This window comes from Anser cygnoides, chromosome 7, assembly GCF_040182565.1.
Source record: "Anser cygnoides isolate HZ-2024a breed goose chromosome 7, Taihu_goose_T2T_genome, whole genome shotgun sequence".
NCBI classification, from domain to species: Eukaryota; Metazoa; Chordata; class Aves; order Anseriformes; family Anatidae; genus Anser; species Anser cygnoides.
The window spans coordinates 8,552,501-8,571,066 of record NC_089879.1 but is presented as its reverse complement, the minus strand read 5'-3'; the positions used below and the strand labels follow the sequence as shown (position 1 = coordinate 8,571,066).

Here is an 18,566-nt window from a genome sequence, read left to right as displayed (position 1 = left end):
CTACTGGGCTGTGATGTTGCTTGAATAAAGGAGATAGATTTTTCTGTCTAGTTTAGACCTGAGTCATCAACAGGAAGGATTGAACTATTCGTGCTTTTTGCAGACAGGATTGACCAGAGATAAAGCATTGAGAGACATAGGGGACCACTAATACCACCTCATGGTGACCCTCTCTTCACTTTTTTTTCCTTCCAGACATGGAGAGAGAGATGAGCATTCTCCCAAAAACATACTGAAAGAGCAATTAAAGATTTAAAACAGAGCTAGAAATACTGTTGTCCCCTGACCTCTTCTTGGTTTCTTTCTTGCCAACTTACTTTTTCCAGGGGTTCCTGTTGCCTTCTAAATGCTGTAGCTTCTGAAAGCTTCTCTCCTTTCCTTGTGTCTCTTAGCTGCAGTCTCTCCAGCACCTACCACTTTCCAGTCTCACTTTTCTTTCTTTGAACCGCTTCCCGAGAGTTTTGTCTGTACCTGTTCCCTTCTTGCGGATGGGGGATGGTGGGGGGAGCTTTCTGTAAGAGAAAGAAATTTCTGTGGGCAGGCACCTTAACTCTCTGAGCAGCCCAGGAAGCTGAATTCTCATTTGTGAGGTTCCTTAGCCCAACTGATAGAAGGCAGTTTGCCGTTTAAGGGTGATACAGAGAGCTGTAGTCTTAAATTTTGAGTTAGAGATGTCAGCAGCGGTTACCAGGGAAACTTCTAAAATTACCCTGGCAATGTCTCCTCTCAAATACTACATCAAATCTTCAGGAAACGGCACCAAGTGAACAGGCATAGATTGAGGAAGCGTCTCTGTGTAAGAGTCCTGGATTCTGTACATACAAGTAAAATAACCCCCCCTAAAACTTACGGAAGATACAGGGTCTCTAGTTCTGCAATCCTAAATCAGGAAAATAGCATGAAAGAAATAAAAAGTATTGATTCTATAAAATTTCAGCGAGGCAATTGCTTTAATAGGAATATCCTTGCTAACCTCCATTTTAGGTTCTGTGGTTTTGTTTTTAAATACTAAGGAAAGAACAGTTGCTTCCTTCTGGAGCTGCTTCCAACAGCTAATTCACAAAAACTGTAACTCATGACTAGGAACTAACGCGTGAAGAGATGCTGTGCTTTCCCACCCCCTAAGCCTCCAAACCAGGTAAGAGTATAGAAATGTATTTGTGCATATTTAAATGCATGCTGGTCAGAAAGAAAGAATATTTAGGGTTAGAACAAATTTCAGAAACCTGTAAAACAGAGTTCCCATTGCACTGGAATAGGCTCCCTACCTCAACACGGTACCACCTTCTCTACCTTAGTACGTCTTAGTTATGGGTATTTGTTATTGTCTTCGCTCAAACAAGTCCCTGCTATAAAATGTGAGCTTTGTATAGGAGAAAGGTGTATGTTCTACATTATTAACTAAAATAAATGTTTGTATATAAGGCAGCTTTGCTTTCAAAATGCATTGCCCGGCCAGGTAAGCCACGCATATTTATTATCTGGTAACAAACATTGTTGGTTCAACCTCTTGATTCAATAACGTTTGTGGAAAGTAAATGTAAATTTTAATACATGTTTAAAACATGTCTTTTTGCGTGGTGCTGACTGCAGAGTGTTCATGTGTTAACAGGCTAACTTCTACTGCTTTTGTGGAAGCGCTGGAAGGCCATACTCCAACCCTCTGAGGAAAGTACACGGGAAGATGCCACACCTGCATCTACTGACAGGTAACTGGCCACCGTCAGAACCTGGGAACGTGCTGCTCTGGGGAGCTGATTGCTGAAATCAGACCATAAAGAGTGCAGCTAATTAATCACCATATGATTAATCAAAAGCTCTGGATGCTATTCATGAAACAAAAAATGCCTTAAGTAGCAAATTCCTCTGGGGTTGTGAGGAGGTTACGCTAGCTGTTGCAATGAGGGGAGCAGTGGCACGGCCGGTTCAGAGAAGTGGATGGTTGCTCTGACTTACCATACTGAAGTAGGACTAGAACAACCTCTATTTTAATTTCACCTCCACACAGTTTTGTTCCTTTTGATTTCAGTATGACAGGATCTGCTGGCAGAGAGCATGCATGCAAGCCTAGTCCTGCAAAGCCGGCGGGAGGAAGGCTCTGGAGGTGAGTGGTGGGGCTCAGCGAGTGCAGCCCGTGGCTGTAGGAGCCGATTCCAGGGGTATGTGGTGACCTTCTGGTATCATTTCTTTGTGCTTCCTGTTGTTTCACCTGGAATGTTTTTTATTCTTGAAGTGAGAAGCTGGTGTCCTGAATACTTCAGCACTTTAAGTGGTGTACATGCTGAAGGGGTGTTCCAGTCCTGTTTTTCTGCAGCAGCCAGCCACTAATGATACACCGACTGCCTTCCTGAGGAGCAGAGCTGACACAGATCAACAATTTGAAAAGCTGTGGGGACATTTAATGAGAAATAGAGCAGCTTGTCATTGCTGTGAACTCACCAAAGGCTGCCATGCTGACAGCTGGTGGGGAAGGGGCAGGGCAGCCACCCATTTTTAGTGACCCAGTTGTATGCAGTGGTTGTTGGATGGGCAAAGGCAGAGCTGCCCAGCAGTGCGTGACCTGACCCCACGTTTCATGACCTACTACTGCTTCATGGTGTCTCCTTGCTTAGGTGTAGGGCAAGGGTGGTAAAAGTGAAATGGTCCTTTCCCTCTGAGAAGCAAAGCTGCACTTCAGAGAGAAGCAAAGAATGTTTTTCCCTAGCTCCCAAATAAACCCTGCAGGAAATGTAGGGATGTTCAGCATCACGTGCATTTTCCTCACACATAAACTATATTTTAGGCATAGTTATTTGCAATACTCTGGTGTAGCCAATAAACACACAAAGCTATTTTGTGAAAACGTGCAGCTCTTAATTTAAATCTGACTTTTGCTCTTAAATCTTCACAAAGATGTGGAGAAGGACAGAAAAAATATGGGTGAGTTTATTATAAGATATTCCTGTTTCTTTCGGGTAATGTTTAATGATCAGTCAGTGACTGAGTTTACATAACGTTAAATATTTATTTTTCCTCTGTAGAGCTGAATGGGGAAATGTGCTCACATTCCTGCCAGATAACTAAGTGGGTAACTGTGGATGCTTAGGGTATTTTTGAAGCAGCATTTTTATCTGCGGTGCTTGTCTCATTAAGGATTTTACTGTTTGTATTCCAGAAGTCATGAATTCTCCAGCTGGGGCCAGGGCTTTGATAAATTATCATTCTGTGTGCTTGAACGGTAACTTTATTACCTCCGAGTTATAAAAAAATGTCATTTTGCATTTTCTTTACACCTTCACAGCACAAATTTCTGTTCATTTTTAGTGTTTGCAAAATCATGATGCTGTTGCAGTTGGTGGGTTCCTACCGGTTGGTCTGGCTCCAGGGGCAAGGCTGCAAATCTGTGAAATGTGTATGATTTCGTACTCCTCTGTTTCTTTAACTCCTGTGCTCAGATTTCTGGTGGGAGAGCTTTCTTATCTCCGCTGTTGCTGTGTTTGAGTTACGACCCTTCTTCTGCCAGGCACAAATTTGCCTTTCCCTTCTCAAGGGAAATGAAACTCAGGTGGTCATGGGCAGCCCCGGGAATCCTTTTTAACTCTTCTTGGACTGTTCCGACCCCAGCTCCAGTCCCCACTTCCCACCTCACCGGTGCCTGGGATGCTCTGGGGAACACCTCTCATCTTGGCTGGGCTAACTTCTGCCCCGCAGTCCCCTCAGCCACTAAGAGCAACAGAATCAGCTTTTGAGGTGGTGCTGTTCTTCAGGGAAGGTGGGTTTAGCCTGTGGTAGCTGATCCTGCCCGAGTTCTGTTTAAGGCACTTTCCCTGTCCTGTCTGCACTTCCCCTCCATGGGGCCAGGATTCCCTTCCAAGCTTCTTCCACCCACTTGCCCTACCCTGAATCGTGATGCTGGGAGCTTCATTTGTTTTGCTGCACTCTGCTTTCTGCACTCTGCTTTATTTTTTATGGGAACAGCTCTCCTCAGTAACTCTCGTCTCACAGCAGAGCTGTGATATCGGCTTAGCCCCGAAGAAAGGGGCTGAGGTTGCATGAGGTGGTGAGAGAAGCTCAGTGAATGGGGTGCATGGGATTCTCCTCCTCCAGAGAGCTCTTTCGTCTGTTTATTTTAGGTTCTGTCCCTGCTTCATTTTGAAATACCTCAATTCTTTCCTCAGCTTTCTGGTGGAAAATAATATTCAGATCACATACAAGTGCTAAATCTCACACTCATCTCCAAAAAGGCCCGAGATACTGAAATACTGAGCTCTTCAGGGGAGATTTATTAGAACTGAACCGTGCGTTGTTCTGATGTTGTTCCCCTTATTGATGTTATTCCCCTTATAACATATTATGTTGTTCCACTATTTGCAGAGCGTTGTTGCATAGCCTAAATACCACATTAAAATTGAAGCTAGTGTTGAACCTTTAAAAGAATTTTCCCTAATGGAATTTTAAATACAGATAAATGCATATTTGGCATGTCTAGGTCATGCTTTCGTATGTTTGGTTGGTTAATTGTAATTGTTTGCTTAGTGGATCTTTTTCTTGGTACATTAACAACATTTTTATGTGAAGCACCCTAAAGAGGCTTCATAGCCAAAATATTTGAAGTCACAAAAGGTCAAAGCTGCTGTTGTAACAGCTCAGTTTGGCGTTACATGAATGAAATCCGCAGTTAGTCATTTCTAAGGTCACGGCGTGGCAGGTTTACTTATCTATTTGTAGCCCGTGAGCAGTCTATTTAATGACTGCTGCTTTTGTGTGGAAGGAAAAAAAAAACAACTCAAGCTAGATCCTTTGCCACTTTCATCCGTAAAACATTTAATATTTATGTTATCAAAGTGAAAACTTCCTTAAGGTAATGACAACTGGAATCATTCAAAATATTCCTGCAAGAGGGAGGCTGTCCAAGTGCCGGTCTGCTTTCAAGTATCTCTTGCTTCCTGCCTGCCCACCTCCCTCCTTCTCTCTTGGTTTAGCTTCCCTTAGCTTTTAAGTCATGTAGAACTCTCTCATGACTAAGTAAGGTTTCTTACAAATTACTTTTTATGAAACAAAGGTTATTTGTTGGATGGAGATATATATATATATTTTTTTTTCTTTGCAGCTGAAGAATTGTTGTTTATCTGAGCTAGAGGAATACTCTGCACTGTGTCAGCCTTAAGAGCAAGAATATTCCTTTATAACTACTTCCTCTTAGATGTATGGTAGCTTGTGTCCATCCACTTTCATATCTGTTTATGAAATATAGCAGCATAGAAGGCTCAAAGGTCTAACTTAACCAAATCATTTGTTGTTGCTTTGATTAATTTCTTAGATCATGCTTGGTGTGGTAAGATACATATACAGGAAATCCAGCCTCAGTGTATTCTGTTTCAGCATAATCTATTGAATCAATAGTTTCTATAAATAGCTTTAAAGCTAAAGTGCACATTCATGGATCTACTGCCGTTAGCCAGTGTTTTTCCAATACCTGAATTATGAAATGGGTCTCACCATGTTTTTTTTGAGTAGATTTACTGATGCCAGTGAAAGGGCTTACAGGAAAGTCGTGAGCTCTTTCTGTGGAGGGTTCTTTTTTTGTCTTCAACTATTACATAAATTGTCTGAGCTCGAGTAGTCAGTTCATTTGGATAGAGTCAGGTGAGTTCTTGTTGATTTATGGGTCTAAATGTAATGTTAACTTTGTGTTCGTGGAACTGGCAGATTTATATGCATAGGTGAATAGATGTAGATACATGCCTGAAAATGAACCACTGATAGATTAACATAATGATGCATACTGGGAAAAAAATATAAAGAAAGCCATAGGAGCCCCTTAACAAAACATTTAAGGGCAGGGATCAAAACCGTCATCTGCTCTGCCATGGTGTCCTGTTGCAAACAAGGCCAGATTTACAGTAATTAATACAATAACACAGCTGCAAAAGAGCTCAAGGTGCAATGTGATAATTTTTACTGTTTGAATGAACAAGAGAAATGATAGCTTTGTTTTAACTTGTGAATACTTTATTTTTTTTTTTTTAAATCAAAACAAGGATTTAAATTCTTAAAGTAGACGGGTATCATGACAAAGGTCATGATAAATTAGAGGAAGAGTCCAGTACACCGAAATGTTCAGCACAACAGGTTCTAGCATGTTTGCACAGCCTGGGCAGTAAGTGGTATTTCACCTCCTGCAGTCGCACTGCTGGTGGAGCTCTGTTCTCTTAAGGGTACAACCAAAACTGATGGAGAGAGGTAGCATCTTTTTAAGATTTTAGAGCAATGGAAATAGAAATAGATGAGATACCAGGCCTGCCAGCTTGCCCGCTTTCTTCCCTATATCAGCTTGTTAATCCCCAGTCTCTACAATTTCATGTAGAAGCAAACAAACAAAAACAACAAAAACTGAATCTCTCCACTGTTTTTTATAGTTAAGAAATGCACATTTAGACAAAAGTGTTCATGAGCTGCTCTGACAATTTTTTTTTTTTTTTTTGCCATAGGTGGGTTGTTCCTGTGCAGAAGCGTGAAGCCTAAGAACAGAATGGGACCCTCTGACTTTAGCGAGGTACTTGTGCTTATTGTCTAATGCCTGAAAACTAAGTTGCAATGATTCTACTCTGCAAAGTGCAAATGGAAGGTACACTGTAAAATCTCTGAACTGTGCAATTTCCAGGGAACCTAACATCTAGTCTGGTCCCACCACCATAATACCCATAATACCTAGTTTTCATTTCTGTTTCCTAGAATATTCCCCATTTAAGATGCATGCTGTTTTATGAAAAAAATAATAATCTTGTTTTATTCTGCATGGCTTTTGGAATAGGTAATACACAGAGTAGATTAAATCCACTTTTTCTTTTTTTAATGCTTGGTTAGGGCACATGAAAACCTCTGCAATGTTGCTTAACGGGCTTGTCTGTTCTTAAAGAGGTCAGAAAGTAATATCTCTTTCCGTTCAAATGTTAGAACTTATTTTTGTGTCTTGTATATATTATCTTATATGATGGCACACCTTTTTCAATTGGTTTTCTTGGCTTGTGCTCTTCCTGAAAGCAATGTTCTGTACTGCATATTACTCTGTAATCTTCTTAATTTCATGATTTCACTTACACTGTAAATAGAAATCTATTTTTTGTTTTTTGTAATTAATGACTTTGTTATTGCAGGAAGATATATTTATTTTATTTAACTTTCTTATACATAGACATCAAACATCCCATCTTTAGCCTGGAGCTAACCCGCATAATATGTTTATGAGTCTGCCTCTTACTGAGGGCAAAGTTGAGACTTTGTGGAAGAAGCTGCATTTTAGGCCTCATACTTAGAAGAAATATTCTTCTGAAAGTGGAAATCAAGTAGCTGAGCAGGAGTGTTTGCCCAAGCCAGCCTCTCTGAGGAAGTATGAATTTCCCTGTCCCATTACTCTCATTCAGGAGTTAATTCTCAGATGTAATGTATGGACCAGTAATCTGCTACCTCTTTTTTTATAAGCACAGGAAAGTGTAAGAGGCATAGCTCACAAATGAACAGAAGGAGTGCAGAGGGAATCAGCAATTGTCTCTTGGGAGAAGAAGAAAAGATATGAAAGGGACCGCAGTAAAGCAAAAGGTAATAATAACAATGATCCCTAAAAGGACCAGATATTTTATTTTATTTTATTTTATTTTTGTATTAAATTGTACTGAATACAAGGAAACAACATTGGAAAAACTCACATCATCCATTATGTCTTCATAATTAAGAGAGTATCTCTGAAGAGTAGTTTATATTTGACTTTCACTCCCTGTGTCAATCCTTTCTTAACAAGAGAGCAGCACTTTCTGCTGTTGGCAAATGAGCCTGCAGCATCTTCAGTTCTTTCTGTAGCACATGGACTTGCATCAAAGATGGAATCTGACTCACTGGTAGAATAACCTAGCTAGGCTATTTAATAAGAAGAAATATCCATAGTCTTTGCCCCAAGCAGACTTTTTTTTTTTTAAAGCCATATTTAAAACAATCAAGAGTGTCTCTAAAATGAGGTGAGAAAACCATGAAAGTAATTCCAAATTTATTCTAAAACCACTTATTGATAGGCTTTAATTGATAGTTTTAGCAAGATGGGAAACCTCTCTTTATTACCTTTGTACCAGAAATCAATACAGTTTCAGGAAGTACAATTTTTAATTCTCTGCCTACTGTAAGGAAAACATGTCTGTGGTTTTCTTTTGAATCAGCCATGTAGCTGTTTGAAATACATGCATTATTCAGTATATTGATACTTAATTTCTTTAGAGGTGCCGTATCTTTTTTGCATTACTATTAGAAAGGAATTATCCCCAAACCTTCATTATACTGAAAAAACAGAAACAGAGAGATGTTGTACACTGAGGTAACCATACTCTTCTGTGACCCTATCTTCCCCTTTACAAAAGCAAGCTTAAGTTGGTTAGAACTGCCTGTGATTGCTCATCTTCTCTAGTCATTACTTCCTGCATACACATAACAGAAGAAAAGTCTTGTGCCAAAGAAGATTAATGAAAATCTACATTACACTTCATTCAGAGCATCTGCCTGCTTTGGAAGTCATGCACTGGCACACATACTAATTAGAGCAGAACAAAATGTGCCTTTTTTTTTTTTCCTTTTGGGGAGGAAATTGAAAACCAAGAAGCTATTTTCTCCCTAATTTTTTTAAATGGTCACACCAGCTGTGCACATTAAATACCTCGTATGCAATGTGCATTAAGACTGCTGCAGGGGTTAACATAATAATTCTACTTTCTCAGAAGAAGCACACTATAACACTCATCCTTGAAAGGGGAGAATTCTATTTTTCTACAAGTGAATAAGTCAAAACCATCACTATGAATATATCTTGTCCTGGTTCCAGTTAGGACAGAGTTAAGTAGCTCATAGTAGCTGGTAGGGTGCTATGTTTTGGATTAGGATGAGAAGAGCGCTGATAACATGCTGATGTTTTAATTGTTGCAGAGCAGTGTTTACACCAGGCCAAGGACTTTTCGGCTTCTCGCTCTGTCCTGCCAGCGAGCAGGCTGGGGGTGCAGCAGGAGCTGGGAGGGGACAGACCCAGGACAGCTGACCCAAACTGGCCAAAGGGGTATTCCATACCATCTGGCGTCATGCTAAACAATATACAGGGGTGGCTGGCCGGGGTGGGGGGCCGGCTGCTCGGGGATAGGCTGGGCATCGGTCAGCGGGTGGTGAGCAATTGCATTGTGCATCACTTGTTTTCTTACACATTATTATTGTTAATACTATTACCATTATCACTATTATTATTATTATTGTTATTATTATTTTCCTGTCTTAATAAACTGTCTTTATCTCAACTCACAGGCTTCACTTTCCCGTTTCTCTCCCCCATCCCAGAGAGGGAGGGGGGAGGGTGAGCGAACGGCTGTGTGGTGTTTAGCTGCCAGCCGGGTTAAACCACAACATATCTGCACCCTGAAAGGACCCACTGATGCTCTTGCACAAAGTACTATGTACTAACTGCTGAATAAGGGGGAAAACAGATGGTATATTATGACTAATTTTTACAGTGGGAATAAAACACAGGTAATGATACACCTATTAACAGAGAGCACTGTTGAGGAATTTCCTGAAATTGTGGAATTAAATGTATGGTACTATGTGTTCATCCTAAACTGGTCTCTGTGCCTCATTGCTGAGAGAGGAGGGGAGGAAGGCCGATGGGACTGACAAGAAAGCAAAGTTATTAATCCAGTGCAGGTGTTGCTCTGGGACGAACCCTCCCTGTCCCTGTGCAATCACTCATGGTGCTTGAGTCCTTCTCAGAAGCAGGGAGGATCAAAAACCTTGGCCATGAGCATGTCCTGTGTCTTGTCTGCAGGGAAGGCTGCCCCGTGCCTTCTGGGCAGTGCCTAGGAAATCCCATTGCTACAGGGTAGGGTAGGATTTCTGGGGAAAAATAAAACCAAACAACTGTATTTATGTGTGTACATATATATGTATATATGTGTGTATATATATATATATAAGTATAACATAATGGCACTCCCAGATATCCAATTCCATGAGGTGGATGTGCTTGAAAGAAAGAAAACTTTACAGGGCTCTTCATCTAGCGTGCTACATGGCAGAATAACATCCTTCAGTCTGTCAAATTTTTGCCATCAAAAGGCTGTGAAATTCAAAGAAATGTGTTCTTTATATATTATTCAGCGTAGCTTTCCAATTGTGTGCTTTCTAAATAGTATTTCTAAAGGTTTTGAAATGATGAGAAGATGGGCTGGCCAATTTTCATTAGAATACATTAGAAGTTTCAGCAGAACTCAGAATAATACTCGAGTGGTATGGAAAAACAGTGAGTGGCTGAGGAACACAATCACCCACTTTTTCTAAGTGTGTGGCTACAGGAAAAGACCCCTCAATCAGTGAAATGTAGCCTGAGAGACAAATCTGAGTACATTAGCTGTGTGACTCCCAATTTTGTATGTAAATTGGCTTCCCACACCCTCTCAGTATTAGTGCTTCACTGACAAGCAAAGAATGTGACTCTGTTTTCAGCTTTTCATCTGATGATGAGTCTTTGTGTTCACTGCTCCCAAACTTATCACTGCTGTGGTGAGATCGATAGCACCACAAGTGCTCCAAGTCAGGAGATGTTTAACATATATTCGTTATAATTCCTTATTTTCTCCATTAGTATTTTTAAAGTAGCTCCCTAAGGGTTTGGGTTTCCCTTAGGGTTAAAGCTAGTTTTCGTGGACATTTTTTTTTTTCTGTAAATTGTGGGAATATTTACTTAACATTACTGTCTCAGGACGTGCAGGGGGTGGAGCAGTGGATTATTGCTTTTCTCCAATTCTGTTGATTTTGGGGACCACGAGGAGACATCCAGATAATGTTTCCCTTCAGCAAACTGACCAAGAAGATTTTAGGTTGAGGAGATGTAACTAGTTCCACCACAAAAATTCTTGACATAGATATCTATCTTTGGATCCAGAAAAAAAAAATGGATCCAGAAAATAAAACCCCGAGAGCCAGGATTGTGTATCTTACTGAAGTCTGAGAGAAAATTAATATCAATAATTACAAAGAGATTGTACGGGAGAGGAGTAAATGCCAGAAAATGAAAAAAGTAATTGAGGTAGAACAGATAATAACGTTGGCTTGAGAGCAGGTAAATATCCCCTTGCCCTGAGAATGTTTAGGTTGGAGATTAGATTTTTCTTAATGATTAAAAAACAGGTTTGCAAGTGGTTTTGTAATGGGAGTAGCGAGAGCAAATGACCCAACAGATGTTGAAATGGCTAATGATGAATTTACAATGGGAAGATTATGGCATTTCTCTTGCAAGTGCAGCCATCTTAGGCTCAGGGGTCCAAAAGAGCCCTTTCAGTCCCAGGTTTCCATTAGCTTTCAGCCTTTGGATTTCAAGCAATTTTCAAAAGCAAAGGTATGTGTGGGAGGAGGCAGTTGCCAAATTTTGGTATTGTGGTATTTACAGAGTTAAGGTCCTGTCACAAACTGTCAGCTGCCCTACAGAAAAAGGAGAAAGAAGGAAAACTTTGACTTTTTTTTTTTTTCCCTAGAAGTGCCAATGCAAGAAGCTTAAAATGATGCTAAAACTATTTCTAACTTCCTGCATTTATTTTTTTGTTTCCTCAGCTGCCATTTCGCTCCAGTACAAATGATCTAGCCCCAGAAACCCTGCTGTTAACCAGCGCAACCTTCATGCAGGATGAAAATAGATCTAAGAAGAGTGACACGTTCAGGTGTAAGTTCAGTGTTTCTTTTAATAGTGCTCAAGAGTCTGAAGAAAGAACCTACATTGAAAGGGGCGCCTTAATATCTCTGGCTGCTGTATTGATTGCATGGGCTTGCAGACAACCGTAGCTTCAGGATATGAAAAATAAGATTTTGTTGTGTTTAGAAAGAGGCTCTTTTAGGATGGAGCGAGACACCCTCCCTGCTTCCCCTGTGTGTTGTCATGAGACGTGACAAAGTGTATGGATACAAGCATGTACACCGCCAAGTGCATGAAGTAGCCCCCCCTCAGATTCACACACCTTGGGACTGATCCTGAGCAAGAAAATCCTGTTTTGCTCTAACTGCCTCTTTGGACTATGCTCTGTTTTTCAGTGTGCACTATTTATAATAAAAATGAGTAAGGAATTTGTGGAAATGGAACTGACAACCAGCCTTCTCTCAGAATCAGGAAACAGCATCCTGTCACAGCAGGTACACCCTTCTGAGAGCGTATTGGGACTTCAAACACCGATATCTTCTGTATTGAGCTCTCCCATTGCAGTGGGGAAAGGAATACAAATTCTTTGTAGTTTCAACATTTAAATACCACAAAAATGCCTGATAAGAAGCAAGCAGAGAAACTATTCAGTGGAACTAAGCCTGTCATGGACTGTAGATAATGTTAATAATGCATATTAGGTTGTTCTCTCATCTCTGCCATCTTTTTATTTTGATGGCTATCAACAAATTCCTACTACTTCATTGTGTCCTATAGTAAATTCCATGCTAAACTGGTTCAATTTATTGCCTCTGATGTAATAAGGTGGCTTGAAATACTGCTGTATTTCAATTCTGAGATTATGATTGTATAAAAAATGAATTCCTCTTAATTTTTTTTTCCTTCTTCAGTTCCTTCTGGTGCTGGGGATGAGAGCAGATGATGACTCAGATGGATGCTGAGTTGGAGGTGATACAGAACCTATTTGTCAATGAATGTTTTATCTTGCAAACCAAAAAGCCTTAGTGCAACTGAGGTTTGGGGACTACAGGTTATGGAGGGTTGCTCAGGTTGAGCAGTGTCCATGTCTGTGGCCACACTTTACCAGATAGACGCTTGATTTCAGAACAGCCTGAGGTTGTTGGCGACAACTCGGGAACAAGCATGTTGGTTAACAGCTGCTCCAACGTGTCATGCAAAGACAGCCTTGAATTAGACAAATCTGAAGAACTTAGGGCTGTAAACCTGCAGGAGGCTGCTTAGGATAACAAGTAAATCCGGATTTAAATGTTTAAACTTTTAAGTATCTGAACTCTAGCGCATAAATTTGAAGCCCTGGAAATATGTTTGTCAGTTCGCGTATAAAGTAAGGTAATGCAGTCATACCAGAGCGTTTCCTTTGCACTTTCAATGCAGTATATTACTTCTGTCAAAATCAATTTCTGTGCCTTTTAATGTGTTTGTTTAATTGTCTCAGCTATTGGTGCAAGGTCGTATACAATAGGTGTCCTCACTCGAAAGGGGTCAGTATGGAAGGTAAGTGCTCTTCTAGTTTCTGCGTAATACTCGAAGAATGCTTAAAAAGGAAAAGCCTGTAGCATTTAGTAAAATATATGGTTTTAACTTTGTGATAGCAGGAGTACCTCAAGCTTGCTTAGAAAATGCTGAGGGCATATCTGCAGAAGTATTACCATAGATGCATCTTTTATTATCATAGATGCATGTTTCATACGTAGGCAGTTGCCACTGGAGACAACTAGCTATGATAGTGCTAGCTATGATAGTGCTCTTCACTGGGAACACAATGTTTGGATGAACCCTTAGTTTGTCTTCTGTCCTCTTGTGCATGCAGTGAGCTTAAATGAGGGTGAGCTGATCTGGTTGGGGCTAAGAGCAGCAGCACGGTCACAAGGGTAATTCCATTCCAGAAGTTGACATTGCTGTTTAGCTTCAAGTTTGCCCTCAAATTTTCACATTTCCTAGTGAGTGAGTAAAAGAGCAGTGTATGCTTAAATTGTTATCTATTGGGGCTTTTTACCAGGGGGTTTAATGCTTTTGTAAGGCTTGAAACAGAGAGAGGATTTGTCACCTCATAGTGCAGTCAGATAAATGCAAGGACTGAAAATGCCCAATCCCGTCTCGTCTAATAAAATGCTGCTTTGTCTGGAAGAAGGTGTAAAATCACTTCCTATTTATCCACATGCCTGCTGAGACTAAAATTAACTTAAAGAGGTGCTTAATGGCACCTACTAAGCCATCAGATTAATTAAACAGCCTTATAACATGTACTTTCTGGGAAAGCACATATTCCTTTGTCTGCCGTGAACACTTATTACACTGTTCAAATGATATATAATAATAACTTTCATGCCACTGTTGACTTTCAAATTTATTTTTTATTTTTTGGAAACAGCCCCCAGAGCGTTCTTGGCTATATATGTATCTATGCATATGAACGTATATCTTTTCACAAAACTAGAGCTGGCAAAAGAGCTCCTGCCTTCAGACACTGACATCTGAGGAAACCAGGAAGTGCCCATTAATTTGGCCATTACAGATTTCATCCTAAATTTTGTCTCTTTTTAAGGGACTTGCAGGGATCAAGTAATAGAGGGGAGAAAAGGCTGGCTTATGGAGGAAATAATAATGGGTCTACGTACAACAATTTAAACAAGGAGAAAAAAAAAAGATCTAACCAAATACAGTGATAGAATGTGCTTAAAAAAATTGATGACAATTAATACTGATTCTTTGCTTAACACTTCATTTCTTTTGGTATGAAATTCTCTGACAATTTCAGAGATACTAAGGAGTGCAATCTATTGATACAGAGTAGAAAGTACTGTTCTGCTGGCACACCAGAGGAGCAGAGAACAATAGCCAGGTCTCACAATTCACAGTCCCGTATTTACATTAACACTCTCTTTCTTCTTGCTGTAGTGAAATTGGTGCTGCTCTAAATGCATGAGAAAAATTAGATTTGTGGCAGGAAGGAAAAGCTCGGCAGAGTATTGTGCTACCATGGATGGACCAGGTAACAGTCTGCATTAGTACAGAAATGTTTTCAGGGATCTGGTTCCCCATTTTAAAAGACAGATTTTAAATGGAACCAGCAAAACTCCTGTATGTAAGAGTTTTAATTTATTTTCTCTCTTTAAATAGGTATTTGAGAAATCTATATATATTTGAAAACTTATTTTTTTCTTTTATGGTAAAGATGATATGCATACTTATGTTTTCAGACTTTTTGTAGTATGAAACCCCTTGGTGCTTCCTTTTAGCCATTTCAGTAATGCTCCTGCCTGTAGATGTGACTGAGAGAAGCCTGAGTGGTGCACGTACCTTTTGTCTCTGTGGTCACAGCTCTCCTAGCAACTTTTATCCTTTTTCCTGCTTCTTTGCGTCCTGCATGTAATCAAAAAGTCATTTTCCTTTATTGCTTTCTTTTCTTTTTTTTTTCTTTGAAAGTTATTTGCAACTAATGTGTTATTTTTGCACTCTATTCTTAAACGTAGCACAATTTCCTTTGCAAGTAATTTGACTAAAGACTGTAGGACTGGACCCCATCCTCTCATCCGTGAACCAGTAGTGTATTCCTATCAAAGAGCATGACAGTCTCGTGCTGTTGGTCTGAATTCAAGAAGGAAGTCCAGGCTAGCTTAAGAAATGCAGAATCACAAAGTGAGAAGGACCAGTGCTGTCCATCTTCATGGGCACAATCATTTTCATAAAAAGATGATTCCAAGTCAGTATTAGATTACAAAAAGAAAACTTCAGCCAAAACAAGTATGCTCAGATGCTTGCTGGTGCCAACATAAGCAGCCCGTTTCAGAAGTGGTGCCATGCCTTCCTAGAGATAACACAGCCGTCCCTACAAATGCTTGGAATTCAGTCCCTGGAGCATGGCTGAAGTCTTCTGGATAAAGGAAACAGCAAGTCTGATCAAAGAAAAAAAAACAGAAGAGATGCCCACTGCTGATGAGAATTACTGAAAGCAAAGCCCAGGATCTCATGCAGGTGGCATGCTAAATTAGTGACCAGATTTTCATCAAAAGGATGCGGATCATTTTGAAGTGGGATATAGGAACATGTGCTTGGGTTGAAATAACCACCTAAAGCTTTGTATTAAATAACTGCTCAGCTGCAATTACTCAGCCAGTCCTGCCCACCCTAAACGCTTTCCACTCACTTGGATCCCCAAAAGTGAGGCATTGGGAACTCACGGAAAATACATTTTTCTGTGTACATTTTTAAAAAAATTATTAACTTTTTAGATATGATGAACGGTTGAATTCATGCTAATTGTCTGTTACACTGTAACTTGCATTTACAGATTCCCACTGCGATACAAAAGCTGAAAGTATTTTTCCTTCAGCTGGTTAATGTATTCAGAGTTTTTTTAACTACGGCTGGAAGTGATGAAAACATGTCATTTTTTCTGACATGTATTCTCAACCAAGAACTCTTTACTTGTCTTTTGCAAGTACAATAGACTGTCTATAATAATATCTCAGCTCTAGCAGTGGTATTTTTGAAGCAGATGCTCATGTTAGTCATCAACTCTTGCTCATATTAGTAATCCTTACATATACCAATATCTCATTGAAGGCACTGAGATTTTTCATGGCATAGGTGCTCTGACATGAATTGGAGCTGCATTATCCAGTCCTTTGTGTTAAGATCGGTGCCCAAGGCAGGAATAAAAAACTCCCCAAGAACGTAGCAAAAGGAAATTGCAAAATTTATCTAAAGCATATTTTGTGGGTAGCATTCATGGTGCATTTGGGAATGACTGCCACATGAACTCCAGCTTCTCTGGGCTTTGACACAGCCAAAGACATTTGTTCTGGGGCATGAATGTACTTTTTTTTTTTTTTTTTCCTTAACAGGAAATAGATTCCTGTTCTTGTTTTTGTGTTTTCTTTGTTTAAATTTAAATGGAAAAAAACAAACAAAAAAAACCACAAAGAACTCAGAAATAATTGTTCACTGTGTGATTTAAAAAACACACCATACCTTATGATTGTGTACCTGTTCATAGGGTTAACTGCAGAACTTAGGTATTTTAGAAATGATGCCATATTTAGAGCACTATACTGGCAGTGTGGATGAGTAAAATATCAAAAGCTATCGAGGTATGGCTATGTACACTAGCATACAAGATGTCTGATGTATAGAATCAAAACACGGTTGTAGCGCTCGGTGTCCTTGCCCCTAAGTTTTACAGCCCCCACTGTGGTGCTCAGGTGGGTTGTCCCCATGCTTTGCAGATGCTGCTGAGTTCCAGCCACCCCGGGACCTCGTTCTGCAGACAGTGCCGAGCAGGGTTTGATGCTGAGCTCCGGCAGCATGGCCCTCCGTCCGAATCCACACCGCGACGTCGGTACGCCCGCTGAAAGCGGTCCAGGTACATGAATATCATTTGTGAAATGCTTTGAATTGCCTCAGAAAGAACAGATAGTGCTGCAGCACACATGGCTGTTTTGGAGATCTTTTTCTGGCCCGTGTAGCTTCAGGACAGTTGTCGTGGTTACGGCTGTTAGCTGCTTAGCCTGGGTGCTTTCAATGGTTTGCCTTGCGTGCTGTGACGTACGTGGAAGGGAAGTAGCTCGGTGTCTGTGTGGTAAACTGATTATTTCAGGTATTGTCATTTGATCTTTCTCCTGTGAGCGCGGATTTAGGTATCTACAGAAACAGCAGTGACAAATTATTTTCTAGAAGCGTTCATCTTCTACCCGAGACCACAGTGAAATCATTCAAGGCATTTAAAAATAGTTTTTTTTGCTTTTTAGAAAGTAAGTTGACATAATGGAGAAGGTTCACTGCAGGGCTGCAAAACTGATTTGAGATTTGGAAAATCTACCAGGTATTTAGAGATTTAATTAGTTCACTCTTTTTAGAAAGAAAATAAAAAAGTGATATGATCAGCCTACAAATACTTATTCTGTCATTTCTGGTGACATGCAGCTTCTTTCTGTCTCCCACAAAAGCATAATAACATCAGCCAGACTACTCTGTGTGTAAAAATAAGAACTATTTTTCTACTCAGACAGATAACTGGCAAAAAAAAATAGATAGGCAACTGGCCAAAAAATAGAGAGGTAACTGGCCAAAAGCAGGATGGATACTTGAAATCTTTAAACCAAGACCATTGACTTCCTAGGAGGAGGAACTTAGCTCAACCAAAGCTTGATCTGGGTTAAATGGAATTCACCACCAAGGGTATCCAAAAGATCAGTCTGAAGGCGGAGGTACGATGAGAGTGATTCTTTCTGCCCTTGTAATCTGTGAATGTGTATAAGGGAGACAGATAGGTGGTAGAGAACAGAGTTATGTGGAACAGTCCCCATTTTACAGTCTACTAAAGACTACAGGGCCAAAGTGAATTCCATAATAAAGGCAATTAAAATCTTGCTGGCTATCTTTTCAGGATAGGCTTTTGAATTAATCATGCAAAGATCATTATTAATACCACTCAGGCATAGCAGAACACATAAAATGAGCTCTAAACCACCTCTGACATAAATGGATGGTGAGTCTCATCTTTCTCCCTTGTCGATTAGAAAGTGTTACTTCTTGTTTGTTAAGCTGTGTGGATTATAATTATTATTTTTTTAAATTAGTGTATGCTTTAGAAATACAAAGCCCATTCCTACACATCTAAAAATATTTCACTGGACTTTTAGTGTACAAATAGAATTTACTTGAGAATGTATCAATGAAGCTATACCCTTCTTTTAGCTGAAATAAATAAATAAATAAATAGTATCACCAAGTTCATATTTTACTTCAGAAAATTAAATAAATACTGAAGTGAGACATATGTATGACAAAATTTGTAGGCAGGAAGACAAAGAATAATAATAATTTTGGAAATATG

General features: G+C 39.8%; 1 long non-coding RNA gene across 1 annotated transcript in view; it reads left to right on the top strand.

Moving 5' to 3' along the window:
- Positions 1-1,175: 1,175 nt before the first annotated feature.
- The window catches only part of LOC136791235 (uncharacterized), a 39,335-nt gene continuing 21,944 nt past the window's right edge, over positions 1,176-18,566 (top strand). The window contains exons 1-9 of the long non-coding RNA XR_010832773.1: positions 1,176-1,709; positions 2,030-6,535; positions 7,175-7,578; positions 11,608-11,716; positions 12,082-12,180; positions 12,598-12,655; positions 13,164-13,222; positions 14,627-14,720; positions 16,957-17,093. This is a non-coding gene — a long non-coding RNA (uncharacterized lncRNA). The remainder of the gene's footprint in view (positions 1,710-2,029; positions 6,536-7,174; positions 7,579-11,607; positions 11,717-12,081; positions 12,181-12,597; positions 12,656-13,163; positions 13,223-14,626; positions 14,721-16,956; positions 17,094-18,566) is intronic.